The 13,670-nt window shown below is 34.0% G+C and overlaps 2 protein-coding genes and 1 long non-coding RNA gene across 9 annotated transcripts in view; 1 reads left to right on the forward strand and 2 right to left on the reverse strand.

Annotated features, from left to right (window-relative positions):
- Window positions 1-12,106, forward strand: part of LOC136031723 (uncharacterized) — a 94,285-nt gene extending 82,179 nt beyond the window's left edge. For all 7 annotated transcript variants that reach the window (XR_010618566.1, XR_010618565.1, XM_065711431.1 and 4 more), the window contains 2 exons: window positions 74-198; window positions 11,424-12,106. The gene's annotated coding sequence lies outside the window, so the exon portion shown is untranslated. The remainder of the gene's footprint in view (window positions 1-73; window positions 199-11,423) is intronic.
- LOC136031730 (vesicular glutamate transporter 1-like) overlaps window positions 1-13,670 on the reverse strand; it is a gene marked incomplete at its 5' end in the record, with an annotated part of 404,579 nt that overhangs the window by 297,338 nt on the left and 93,571 nt on the right.
- Window positions 1-13,670, reverse strand: part of LOC136031725 (uncharacterized) — a 35,319-nt gene that overhangs the window by 15,774 nt on the left and 5,875 nt on the right. The gene's annotated exons all lie outside the window — the stretch shown is intronic.

The following is a 13,670-nucleotide window of genomic DNA, read 5'->3' on the forward strand; positions in this document are numbered from 1 at the left end:
GTTATGAGACTAAAAATATGGATGATTTGGTAGATGAGTGTCGCAGCTCTCAGAGGGTAATTTTTAATTCCAGGTTTGCTGGACCAGTATTATGGGATTCGTAGCCAACGAGTATAAGGTTATCAGTAAATATTCGCCTGTTTAAGAGTAGACTGAAGAACCACCTTTTGGGAAGAGATTAAGCAAATAATTTAAATGGTATGGCTTATTGTCTTGTTCTTTTAAGTAGGATTTTTTTCCTTCTCTCTCTCTTTTTCTTCATTTTCCTTCTGTTTGTTCGTTTTTGTTTGTTTGAATGTTTATCAGCCACTACTAACAAGTCTTTGACTTTCTAAAGTGTCTGATGTGATTCTTTTGTATATTGACGAGATGTATAAAAAAAGTGTCTCATTGCATGTCTGTCTAGTACCCTTTTTAAAAGTAAAAAATGATCGGAGTGCAACTAGCCCCCCCCCCCTTCTATGCCCTTTTTCGAAAATACATCCGACGAAAATTTTGAGATGCATTTTGTTATTTTCACAAGCCCTCAGGGTTCGGAGGTATGCTTTGTAAGTTATGCCCTTGGGGCAAATATGGTTCTTATGGAAGGGATGCTCGTATAAGCTTCAGAAAGGGCTCATTTGATTGAAAATTAAAAGATCTAGTTCATTTTTTAGAGTCAAAAGAGATCGGAGGGAACTTAGACCCCCCCTCATATGCCCTTTTTTCTTAAATGCATTAGACAGAAATTTTTAGATAGCCATTTTGTTAAAAATAGTTCAAAGGTCAGATAACAAAACTTTGGTGTCGACAAGACCCCCCAGGGCCCAAGGACAGACGTTGTAATGTATGCCCTTGGGCATATATGCTGCTTGTGGAAGTGAAGCTCGTATAAACTTTAGAGAGGACTCATGTTTTTGGAAATTGAAAGTTGTAGTTCACTTTAAAGAGTTAAAAGTAATTGGAGGATAACTAATATACGCCTTCACGCCCTTCCCCCCCCCCACATGCATCAGATAAGTAATTTAAGATAGCCATTTTGTTAATATAAGTTCAAAGGGTCAGATAAAAAATAAATTCTAGTCACGATACAACCGTCCAGGGCCCAGGGCAGGTGTTTTAAGTTATGCCCTGGGAGTGTATATATGGTTCTTGTGGAAGGGATGATGGTATAATCTTAGGAGAGGCTCGCTTGTCTGTAAAGTGAAAGTTCTAGTTAACTTTTTAAGAGTAAAAAAAAAGATCTGAGGGCAACTAGCTCCCCCTTCTACCACAACCTATTTTCCTCAAACCCATCTGATAAGAGCTCTGAGATAGCCATTTTTTTTAGTTCAAAGATTATACAACGAAAACTCCGAGATCAACACAATCCCTCAGGGCCCAGGGACCGGCGTTGTAAGTTATGTCCTTGGGGCATATATGGTTGTTTTGGAAGGGATGCTCACGTAGACTTCAGAGAGAGCTCATTTGATTGGAAATTGAAAGTTCTAGTTGAGGTTTTAAGAGTAAAAAGAGATCGGAGAGTAACTAGCCCCACCCATGCCCATTCTTCTCCAAATGCATCCGATAAAAATTTTAAGTAAGGGTAGCCACACCCTTTGCACCTCAAAGGTAAGGGTAGCCACCCTAAAAAAAATTTAAGATAGTCATTTTGATAAGATAGTCTTTGATAGTCATTTGGTCAGATAAAAATCCGGTGTCGACGCAATAGTCCCAGGCCCGGGGGGAAGCGTTGTAAGTTATCCCCAGGGAGCATATATGGTTCTTATGGAAGGGATGCTCGTATAAACTTCTCAGAGGCTCATTTGATTGGAAACAGAAAGTTTTAGTTCACTTTTTAAGAGTAAAAAAAGATGAAAGACCAACTAGACATTGGATAAAAGGCAACAGACAGACAAGGCGACAGACTAGATGAAAGGCAACAGACATTGCATGTCTGTCTAACATTTTACGACTAAGAGTAATCTATCTAATCATCATCATTCATGAATCAGTTACAAATGAGAAATTTGGCTCACTATCCGCGTTTCTAAACACGTTAAAAGCGAGTCTTAGAGACGTTAGTGACACGTTAAAAGCGTGTTTTAAACACTAAATTGAAAAGCTAAAAGTGTCTTTGAAACATTTTACTGACACACTAAAAGCGTGTTTTAAACACGTCATTGACAAGCTAAAAGCGTGTTTCAAACACGAGCGTGTTTAAATAACACACTTTTTTCACTAGGTTACAAAAAAGTAATTAGCTGTTTCCACGTGTTCTTTGTTTATAACAAAACATAATATTTGATGTAAAATACAAGTTTTTGAAAAAGAATTACTTCTTCATTGGATCAGATCAGATCAGAAAAATTTAAATAGCCTTGGGAAACCGTATTTGATATAGAGATTCTGGGTCTTCAAAAAGGGCAATGTAATCAAGAAAAAACCAAGGTTTCTGAGGGATATGTTAAATTAAATCACAATAGACTATGTAGATGAAGGTTGTCAGAATGAGGTATAAAAAATATTGTAGGAACATCCTAGGGCAACAAGTTGAAACTTTCTGGGATTATCATAGTTGCAGCAGTTGTTGCAACCCAGTAAATGGTGAAACAATGTCCATAGTAACCAAAATCAGAAAATGAACTTAAAGAAAATAGATTATGTGAAAAAATAGCCAATTCTTGCTGAATTCAAGCCGAATCCCATGAATAACTGTAATTTTAATTAGTTTTAATAGTAAATGTTGTTTTTAAAACAAATTTAAAAGCATCTAAAAAACTTAGGTCGACCCCCCCCCAAAAAAAAAAATAATGACGAATCAAAATGAAAAGCATACGATTGAATTCATCATGACTAAAAACCGTAACAGTGGAACTTTGAGTACTCTGGCTAGAACGACATGATAAATTATTTATTGCATGGGTAGCACTGACATGTCCTCATTTTTCTATATATTTTCCATCTCCGCAATTAGTAGGGCACTAGAACATCATAGAGACCTATTTTAGAGTACATTTTAAAAGATACTAACATATTTTTTGCAAGTCCCCAAACATAATATCTATATATATATAAATAAGTTGTATGTGTGTTATGTCTGTCGACTGACGTCATGTCATCATGTCGTCATGAAGTTAGTTGTCTTCATGTTTGTTATGACGATGACGTCATTAAATGTATTTGAGAAATTCGTTCAAAGACAAATTTTTAATTGTAAGAAGATCGTGGACGGAAAAATGTTTAATTGTAAAATGACTGAAGAACCTACAATGGCAACAGCCGAGGAAGCTGCTCAAAGAATATATGCCAAAAAACTTGCTGCTGATAGAGAAAGTAAGAAAAGAAAGCGTGCCAAGGAATCACAAGAACAGCAAGAAAACAGGCTTGCGGCTGATAGAGAAAGTAAGAACAGAAAGCGTGCCGAGGAATCACAAGAGTAACGTGAAAACAGGCTTGCGGCTTCAAGAGATAATGCCAGATTAGGAATGTGCAACTTCCGTCAACGAAGGCGTGTCGAGGAGCTACCAGAGCAACGCGAAACCAGACTTGCTGCTAAAAGAGAAAGTGAAAAAAGAAGGCGTGCCGAGGAAGCACAAGAGCAACGTGAAAATTATCGCATGGCATTCAGGTACAGCCCAGTTGATGATTATAGTAGATGTGTTCAAATCGGGACTATGTCTAAAATTTGTCCCTACTGCAAGTTCTTGAAATTTAATGGTGAAACAATGGGAATGTGTTGCGCCTCAGGAAAAGTTAAACTTCCTCAACTGGCTGCACCCCCAGAGCCACTGAAGACTTTGCTTACTGGAACTACGTCAGAATCTAAGCATTTTTTTTTATCAAAAATAAGAAAATATAACTCATGTTTCCAAATGACGTCGTTTGGTGTCCAAATCGAAAATCCAGATCAATTTATGCCTATTTTCAAAGTAAAAGCGCAAATTTATCATAGAGCAGGTCCCTTCTACCATTCTCAGGCGAGAATCATAGATTTTTACAATTGTACTTCATCAGTGATAGAAATTCTGAATTGAATGCACGTTGCGAAATTTCTCCCGACGTTGAAAGGACAATCGTTTCCCAATTGCAACATCTTTTCCACGAAAATAATAATTTTGTTTGTCTAATCAAGACAGCCATCGATTTGATGCCTACTGATACGCATAAAATTGTTATTTCCGCTGACAAAACGCCTCCTGGCCAACATGTGCGTAGATACAATGCTCCAACTATCGACGAAGTGGCAATCGTTATGGTCGATGATCAGTTTTTACCTCGAGATATTATTCTTCATAAGCGAAACACTCAGTTGGTAAGAATTGCTGAAACTTATCGATACTACGATGCCCTACAATATCCTATCATTTTCTGGGATGGAGCCGACGGCTATCACTTTAATATTAAATTGATAAATCCAGCCACTAACAAAGAAATGAATAAGACATAGTGTAACAGACATAACACACATACAACTTATTTTTATATATATATATAGATTTTTGAGCTTTAGCATGCTTGCCACGTAAAGATTTTTCCAAGTGTCAATGTTAGAATGAACATTGACAGTTTGAAGAAAACAAATCAATAAAAAGAAGAAACTAAAAAAACAAAAAACTAAAAAAGAATAAAAACTAAGAAAAGAAAGCACTAAAAAAGAAAAAAAAACTAAAAGAGAAACTATATCTACATATATAAAAATAAGTTGTATATATGCATGTTTGTTTGTTTGTGGGTTTGCATTTGACGTCATTATAAGTATATAAGGTTTTGTATATGACGTTATTATAAGATGACACTACAGACCGGGATACTGGGACACAAATGACGACCGGGACACAGGGAATATAAATGACAACTGGGACACTTAAAGAGCTATTACAGACCGGGACACCGGGACACAAATAACGACCGAGACACCGAGACAGAGGGAATATAAATGACGACCGGGACACTCAAAGAGAAATTATAGACAGGGATACCCGGACACAAATGACGACCGGGACACAAATGACGATCGGGACACGGGGAATATAAATTACGACCAGGACACAGGGAAACAACTACAGTGGGGACACCGGGGGCACAGGGGGATATATAAATGATGACGGGGACACAGGGAATGTTCGATTAGCAATCACCATCAACAAAGCTCACGGGCAATCGTTAGAAAAATGCGGTATAGATCTGAATACGGATTGTTTTCCCATGGACAATTCTTATGTTGCATGTTCAAGAGTTGGTAAACCTGACAATCTATTTATATGGACAGACAATGGGACAGCAAAGAATGTTGTAAATTCGCAAGTTTTACGTTGTTAAATATATATATATATATATATATATATATATATATATATATATATATATATATATATATATATATATATATATATATATATATATATATATATATATATATATATATATATATATATATATATATATATATATATATATATATATATATATATATATATATATATATATATATATATATATATATATATATATATATATATATATATATATATATATATATATATATATATATATATATATATATATATATATATATATATATATATATATATATATATATATATATATATATATATATATATATATATATATATATATATATATATATATATATATATATATATATATATATATATATATATATATATATATATATATATATATATATATATATATATATATATATATATATATATATATATATATATATATCAATCTATATTCACAGGTGGGACAAAGGGACACAACTACATTGGCGCATAACTAATATGGCACGTAACGACTTACGCGCGTGGGGGGCTTGGGGGGGCGTGAAGCACCCCCTCCAACTTGATGTTGGGGTGGCGCGAAGCGCCACCCCAATAGCTAGTTTGAAATAAAAATATTTTTTTGCCAAATATACTATCATTTTTTTTGTCATATACAGTATCACAGTATACAGTATCAAAAATCCAGTATAATTTTTTTTCATTATCATGTATGATATCATAATCGTAGGATACAACTAAATATGGTGTTCAATTAAAATTAAATGATGACTTAAGTTTCAAATGGGTCTCGTACTTTACCATTTCCACCTAAAAAGGTAAAAGCTCTTTCTCTGTGTGATATATTTTTGACAGAAGATGCATCTACAAGTTGAAATAACTTAAAAATGACTTTATATATGTACAGATCATAAAAAAGTCATACTAAAACTTAAAAACATTAGGATGTTGAATATCCTTGATTACCGAAATGACTTCATTTGGGACGCCAAAGGTATTGACGTCATTCATGACGTAAGGTACCAATATAAAAAGACGCTTAAGCAAGGTCACCTCAATTTATTACAGAGAACCATGCCGAAGATATCAGCGAAAAATAAACGTTCACGTAGCGAAGAGGACCAAGGTAAAAATGTTGTACCAATCAAGCTTAGAAAAATTTGGATTTCAAATGGTGCTACAAGAGATGTCAAAGATAATGGAAGTAGAACACCTTTACATATAGCTGCTGCGACCAGAGATATAGATACTTGTCAACTACTAATTTCAAAGGGTGCTAAAGTAGATGCCATAAATTCTTTTGAACAAACGCCATTACATATAGCTGTTAAGACTAAAAATCGAGATATTTGTCAGCTGTTAATTTCAAAAGGTTCTACGATAGATAACAGAAATATTTGGAATAGAACACCTCTAAATACAGCTGTTATGAATGGATATCTAGATATGTGTCAGCAATTGATTTCGAAGGGTGCTGCAATAGATACCATGGATATTTTTAAACAAATGCCTTTACATATAGCAGTTACGAATGGAAATCTAAATATATGTCAGGAATTAATTTCTAAGGGTGCAACAATAGATGCCATAGATTCTAAAAAAAAAACACCTTTACATAAAGCTGTTGCAATTTGGAATTCAGAAATTTGTCAACTACTAATTTCAAATGGTGCTACAATAGATACCATAAATAGTTGGAATAGAAAACCTCTACATACAGCTGTTATGAAAGGATATCTAGATATGTGTCAGCTATTGATCTCAAAGGGTGCTGCAATAGATGCTATAATTTCTAGGAAAAAAACACCTTTACATATGGCTGTTACGAATGGAAATCTAAATATATGTCAGCTATTAATTTGTCAGGGTGCAAGAAAAAGTGCCATAGATTCTAAGAAAAAAACACCTTTACATAGAGCTGTTGCAATTTGTAATTCAGAAATTTGTCAGCTACTAATTTCAAAGGGTGCTATAATAGATAACGTACCGAAAATATCATCACAAAACAAACGTTCACGTAACGAAGAGGAACAAGGTGAAAATGTTGTACCTTCCAAGCTTAGAAAAATTTTGATTTCAGAGGGTGCTACAATAGATAACGTACCGAAAATATCATCGCAAAACAAACGTTCACGTAACGATGAGGAACAAGGTGAAAATGTTGTACCTTCCAAGCTTAGAAAAATTTTGATTTCAGAGGGTGCTACAATAGATAACGTAGATTATTTGGGTGAAACGTCTTTACATATAGCTGTTGAGACCAAAAACCAAGATATCTGTCATCTACTAATTTCAAAGGGTGCTAAAGTAGATGCAAGAAATTCATGTGATCAAACGCCTTTACATATAGCTATTGAGACTGGGAATCTAGATATTTGTCAGCTATTAATTTCAAAGGGTGCTACAATAGATACCATAGATATTTGGAATAGAACACCTCTACATACAGCTGTTATGAAAGGATATCTAGATATGTGTCACCTATTGATTTCAAAGGGTGCTGCAATAGATGCCATAAATCTTTGGCAAGAAACACCTTTACATATAGCTGTTGCGAATGAAAATCTAAATATATGTCAGTTATTAATTTCTAAGGGCGCAACAATAGATGCCATAGATTATGAGAAAAAAACACCGTTACATAGAGCTGTTGCGAATTGGAATCCAGAAATTTGTCAACTACTAATTTCAAAGGGTGCTACAATAGATAACGTAGATTCTCTGGGTAAAAAACTACAAACAGCTGTTATGAAAGGATATCTTGATATGTGTCGGCTATTGATTTCAATGGGTGCTCCAATAGATGCCATAAATTTTAGGAAAGGAACACCTTTACATATAGCTGTTACGAATGAAAACCTAAATATGTGTCGGCTATTAATTTCTAAGGGTGCAACAATAGATGCCATAGATTCTGAGAAAAAAACACCTTTACATAGAGCTGTTGCGATTTGTAATTCAGAAATTTGTCAGCTACTAATTTCAAAGGGTGCTACAATAGATAACGTAGATTTTTTGGGTGAAACGCCTTTACACACAGCTGTTGAGACCAAAAACCAAGATATTTGTCAACTACTAATTTCAAAGGGTGCTAGAGTAGATGCAATAAATTCATGGAAACAAACGCCTTTACATATAGCTGTTGAGACTGGAAATCTAAATATATGTCAGCTATTAATTTCTAAGGGTGCAACAATAGATAGCAAAGATGCTGAGAAAAAAACACCTTTACATAGAGCTCTTGTGAATCGGAATTCAGAAATTTGTCAGCTACTAATTTCAAAGGGTGCTACAATAGATAGTATGTATTCTTTGGGTAAAACGCTACACACAGCTGTTATGAAAGGATATCTAGATATGTGTCAGCTATTGATTTTAATTGGTGCTGCAATAGATGCCATAAATTCTAGGAAAGAAACACCTTTACATATAGCTGTTAAGACTGGAAATCTAGATATTTGTCAGTTATTGCTTTCAAAGGGTGCTGCAATAGATGCCATAAATTTTTGGAAAGAAACACCTTTACATATAGCTGTTACGAATGAAAACCTAAATGTATGTCAGCTATTAATTTCTAAGGGTGCAACAATAGATGCCATAAATTATAGGAAAGAAACACCTTTACATATAGCTGCCGAGACTGGAAATATAGATATTTGTCAGTTATTGCTTTCAAAGGGTGCTGCAATAGATGCCATAAATAATTGGAAAGAAACACCTTTACATAGAGGTATGGCGAATTGTAATTTAGAAATTTGTCAGCTATTAATTTCAAAGGGTGCTACAATAGATAACGATCTTATAAGTGCCAGAAATTCTAAGAATGAAACACCTTTACATATAGCTGTTGAGACTAGAAATCTAGAGATTTGTCAGTTATTGCTTTCAAAGGGTGCGGCAATACATGCCAAAGATTGTTGTGGTAGAACACCTCTACGTACAGCTGTTGAGAAAGGATATCCAGATATGTGTCAGCTATTGCTTTTAAAGGGTGCTCGAAAGGGTGATACAGTTTTTTCTGAGGGTTTATTATATTGGGAAAAGGCTCAGAAAAAAACACTTTTACATATAGCTGTTACATATGGAAATCTAGATATTTGTCAGCTATTACTTTTAAAGGGTGCTGCAATAGATGCAATAACTATTAGGAACGAAACACCTTTACATATAGCTGCTGAGACTGGAAATCTAGATATTTGTCAGTTATTGCTTTCAAAGGGTGCTGCAATAGATCCCATAAATAATTGGGAAAAAACACCTTTACATATAGCTGCTGCGACTGGAAATCTAAATATATGTCAGCTATTAATTTCTAAGGGTGCAACAATACATAGCAAAGATGCTGAGAAAAAAACACCTTTACATAGAGCTGTTGCGATTTGTAATTCAGAAATTTGTCAGCTACTAATTTCAAAGGGTGCTACAATAGATAACGTAGATATTTGGGGAAAAACGCCTTTAGACGCAGCTGTTAAGACCAAAAACCAAGATATTTGTCAACTACTAATTTTAAAGGGTGCTATAGGAAATATTAGGAAAGAAACACCTTTACATATAGCTGTTAAGACTGGAAATCTAGATATTTGTCAGTTATTGCTTTCAAAGGGTGCTGCAATAGATGCCATAAATATTTGGAAAGAAACACCTTTACATATAGCCGTTATGAATAGAAATCTAAATATATGTCAGCTATTAATTTCTAAGGGTGCAACAATAGATGCCATAGATTCTAAGAAAAAAACACCTTTACATAGAGCTGTTGCAATGGAGAAAAAAGAAATTTGTCAGCTACTAATTTCAAAGGGTGCTACAATAGATAACGTAGATTCTTTGGGTGACACACCTTTACATACGGCTGTTGAGACCAAAAACATGTATATTTGTCAACTATTAATTTCAAAGGGTGCTAGAGCAGATGCAATAAATTCTTGCAATCAAACGCCTTTACATATAGCTGTTGACACTGAAGATCTGGACATTTCTCTGCTATTGATTTCAAACGGTGCTACTATAGATGCCAAAGATTTTATGAATGAAACACCTCTACATTATGCTGCTTCGTCTGGAGATCTTAAAGCCTGTAAGCTATTGATTTCAAATGGGGCCACAATAGATGCTTCAAATTCTAGTGACTCAACTCCTTTACATCTTGCCGCACAGAACGGTCACTTGAATGTGTGTAGGTTGCTAGTGTCAAAGGGTGCTGGCATGAATTCTTTAAATTCAAATAATGAGACACCTTTAATGCTTGCTTCTTCCTCTTGCACCTCAAAGGTAAGTGTGGCTAAATATCTTTCAGAAAATAACGCAGTTTTTCATCCATACACGTTGAAATCCATTTGCCGGGACGTAATTTATATAACCGAACGCAAAACCCAAATGTGGGATAAATTTACTAATTTACCGAAAAATTTGGAAAATTACCTAACTTATAAGGGTGAACTTATAAGTTTTAGAACTACTTTTTTTAATTCGCTTTCTTTGTCTCGATCTCGTTGTTATACCTTGGAACACACAAGAAATCTTGGTTTTAGAACTACTTTTTTTGATTCGTTTTCTTTGTCTCGATCTCGTTGTTATACCTTGGAACACACAAGAAATATGAGGATTTGGGTTAGGAGAAGATTATTAATACCTAACTTATAAGGGTGAACTTATAAGTTTTAGAACTACTTTTTTTAATTCGCTTTCTTTGTCTCGATCTCGTTGTTATACCTTGGAACACACAAGAAATCTTGGTTTTAGAACTACTTTTTTTAATTCGTTTTCTTTGTCTCGATCTCGTTGTTATACCTTGGAAAACACAAGAAATATGAGGATTTGGGTTAGGAGAAGATAGCTTTAAACATGATTTCTTATAGCAATAAAAAACCATAAAACGTCAAAACTTCACATAAGGTCTGATATATTAAATTTTCAGGTATTATTCGAAGTATTTATTTCCAAAGTAAATGTTATTTCTCAAATGTAAAAGTATATCAACAAGTTTAAGTTGAACAGCCAAAAAACGGTTCTTCAAACAATTTTTCGATAACTTTGTTTTTAAACTAGGGCTCAAAAAACTCAAACAGAAATCTAGTCCTTCTACCTGTTTTTTCTGTTCAATTCTCACGAAATGACACTGCGCTAAAATAATATTTTTTTTTTTTTTTGTAGCTACAATTACTCCAAATTATGGAACAGCACCAAGCCACCAAGAAATAGTAAGAAGTGGTGAATGTGCAAATACTGAGGACTGTCCACGTGGGATCTTGAAGGGAGAAGAAGTTGATCAGCCCAATTTTCTATTATTAAGGATACCACCTAAGCTCCCAAGGTTTATGTTTGATCCTAAAGTGGTACAAAATATAGAAGGGAGCACGTACAAGGAAATTTAGGCACCAATAAGTGACACGGACCAATGAAACCAATGGATAATGCAAGATCCAAACAGAGTTTGAATTATAAAAGATCTACTGCTTGCAATAAATAACAGGCTATAAGAACCACTATTTTTGACCCTTGTTCAAAATAGTACGGTACCTGAAAATGTAGAACATCTTTGCAGTTCACATAGAATAGACAATTTCCCATTCATAAAAGAAGAGAGAGGCACTGATTAATAGACAAAATAATATATCAATCATATGATTTATAATATTACAAAATGTGGTTTGACAAAAGAAGGGAAAGTTTACATTCACATGAGTCGGCAATCTAACAGTTCATGGGAACGAACTGGAAGTAAGGAGTGACCCGTCTCAATAATAAACGAAATAAAACAATGGAATAGTGATACTAATAGTTACATCGCAAGAATTGTATTTTTATGCTGATTTTAAATAAATAAGTTTCATCAAGTTTAGTCTTACTTATAAAAAGTTACGAGCCTGAGAAAATTTGTGTTATTTTAGAAAATAGGTGAAAACACACCCTAAAACTCATATAATCTTAACAAAAATTACACCGTTAAATTCAGCGTATTAGAAAATTCCACTGTAAAAGTTTTAACCTCCTATCTACAAAAAAGTGGAATTTATATATTACAGATGATGGATCCGTGTTTTTTTCCAGGGGATTTTCCATTTTTCACGTTGGGGGGGGGAGGGGGTTGCTTTGAGAGATTTCATTACTTGGGAAGATATTTCCATGGAGGAATTTGTCATGATAGAAGAGAATTTCCCTGAACTATTAAAAAAAACAATGAGTAAATAAAAAAATAAAACGTTTTTTAACTTTTTTTTAAGGAGCAGAATTAAAGCTTAAAACGAACAGAAATTATTGCGCATATGAGGGATTCACCTCCTCGTACTACCCCACTCTTTAGGCTCAAGTATTTTAGTAATTTCAACTATCTATTTCTATGGCCTCTGTGATTCAGGGGTTATTCTTAAAGAACTGAGACAAAATTCAAGCTTTAACGTAATGAGCGAGGTCTTGACGAGGGGGGAAATCCCATCATATACGTAATAAAAATATACAGATATAGAAGTTTGTTAGACAAGTTGATTCGTCAGTTGCGTTATATTTGTTACTAATAAAAACATTCGTAAAAAATTAAAACTTCAAGCTGTATTTTTAGATAACCAAAAATTGAATGGCAACTACGACTCCGCCTCCACCCTGTTTTGTTGTAAAAATAGTCTCATCAAAAATATGAGAAAGAAAAAAATTGTTTTTTATTAAAACAAATTAATATGCAAATTTCGTTTTAATTATTCATTTGCAGTGAGCCAAAATCAAAACATCCATCAATTCAAAAACGTTCAGAAATTAGATAAGAGAATAAGTTTATCAACTGAAAGTAAGGAGTGACATTAAAACTTAAACGAATAATATTTAGAGGGATTAATATTCAGAGGGTCGTAGCCGTCCATTATTTCGTCTCTTGCCTTACTCAGAAATTGTATGTATATATAGTTTGTTCTTTGTATGTTTTGGAAATAAACCATGTCAATTCTTATATATATTAAATAAAAAAAGTTTTTCAACTGAAAGTAAGGAGTAACCTTAACACGAAAAGAAATTATTCCGTATAAAAAAGGGCCTGTCCTCAACATCCCACTCTTTATGCTAAAGGTTTTCTTTTTGTTTTAACAAGAGGAAAGAGCTCATATGACACTTGACGAGGGTTGGAAGAGTCAAGAGCTCATATGGCATGAGCTCTAGCAAAATTCTGACAGTCAATAGATTGATTTAAAGGAAAATCAGAGGCTCAATACCAGTCAGGATTTAAAATAAAAGCTCTGAGACACGAGGTCCTTCTAAATATTAAAATTAATTAAGACCTGATCACCCATACATATGTTAAAAATACCTCGTTTTCTAATTTTTTCGCTCCTTTCAGCCCCCTCAGATGGTCGAATCGGTAGAAATGACTTAAACAAATCAATTTGTGCAGATCTCTGACAAACTTACCAATTT

Source organism: Artemia franciscana, chromosome 10, assembly GCF_032884065.1.
Source record: "Artemia franciscana chromosome 10, ASM3288406v1, whole genome shotgun sequence".
Lineage (NCBI taxonomy): Eukaryota > Metazoa > Arthropoda > Branchiopoda > Anostraca > Artemiidae > Artemia > Artemia franciscana.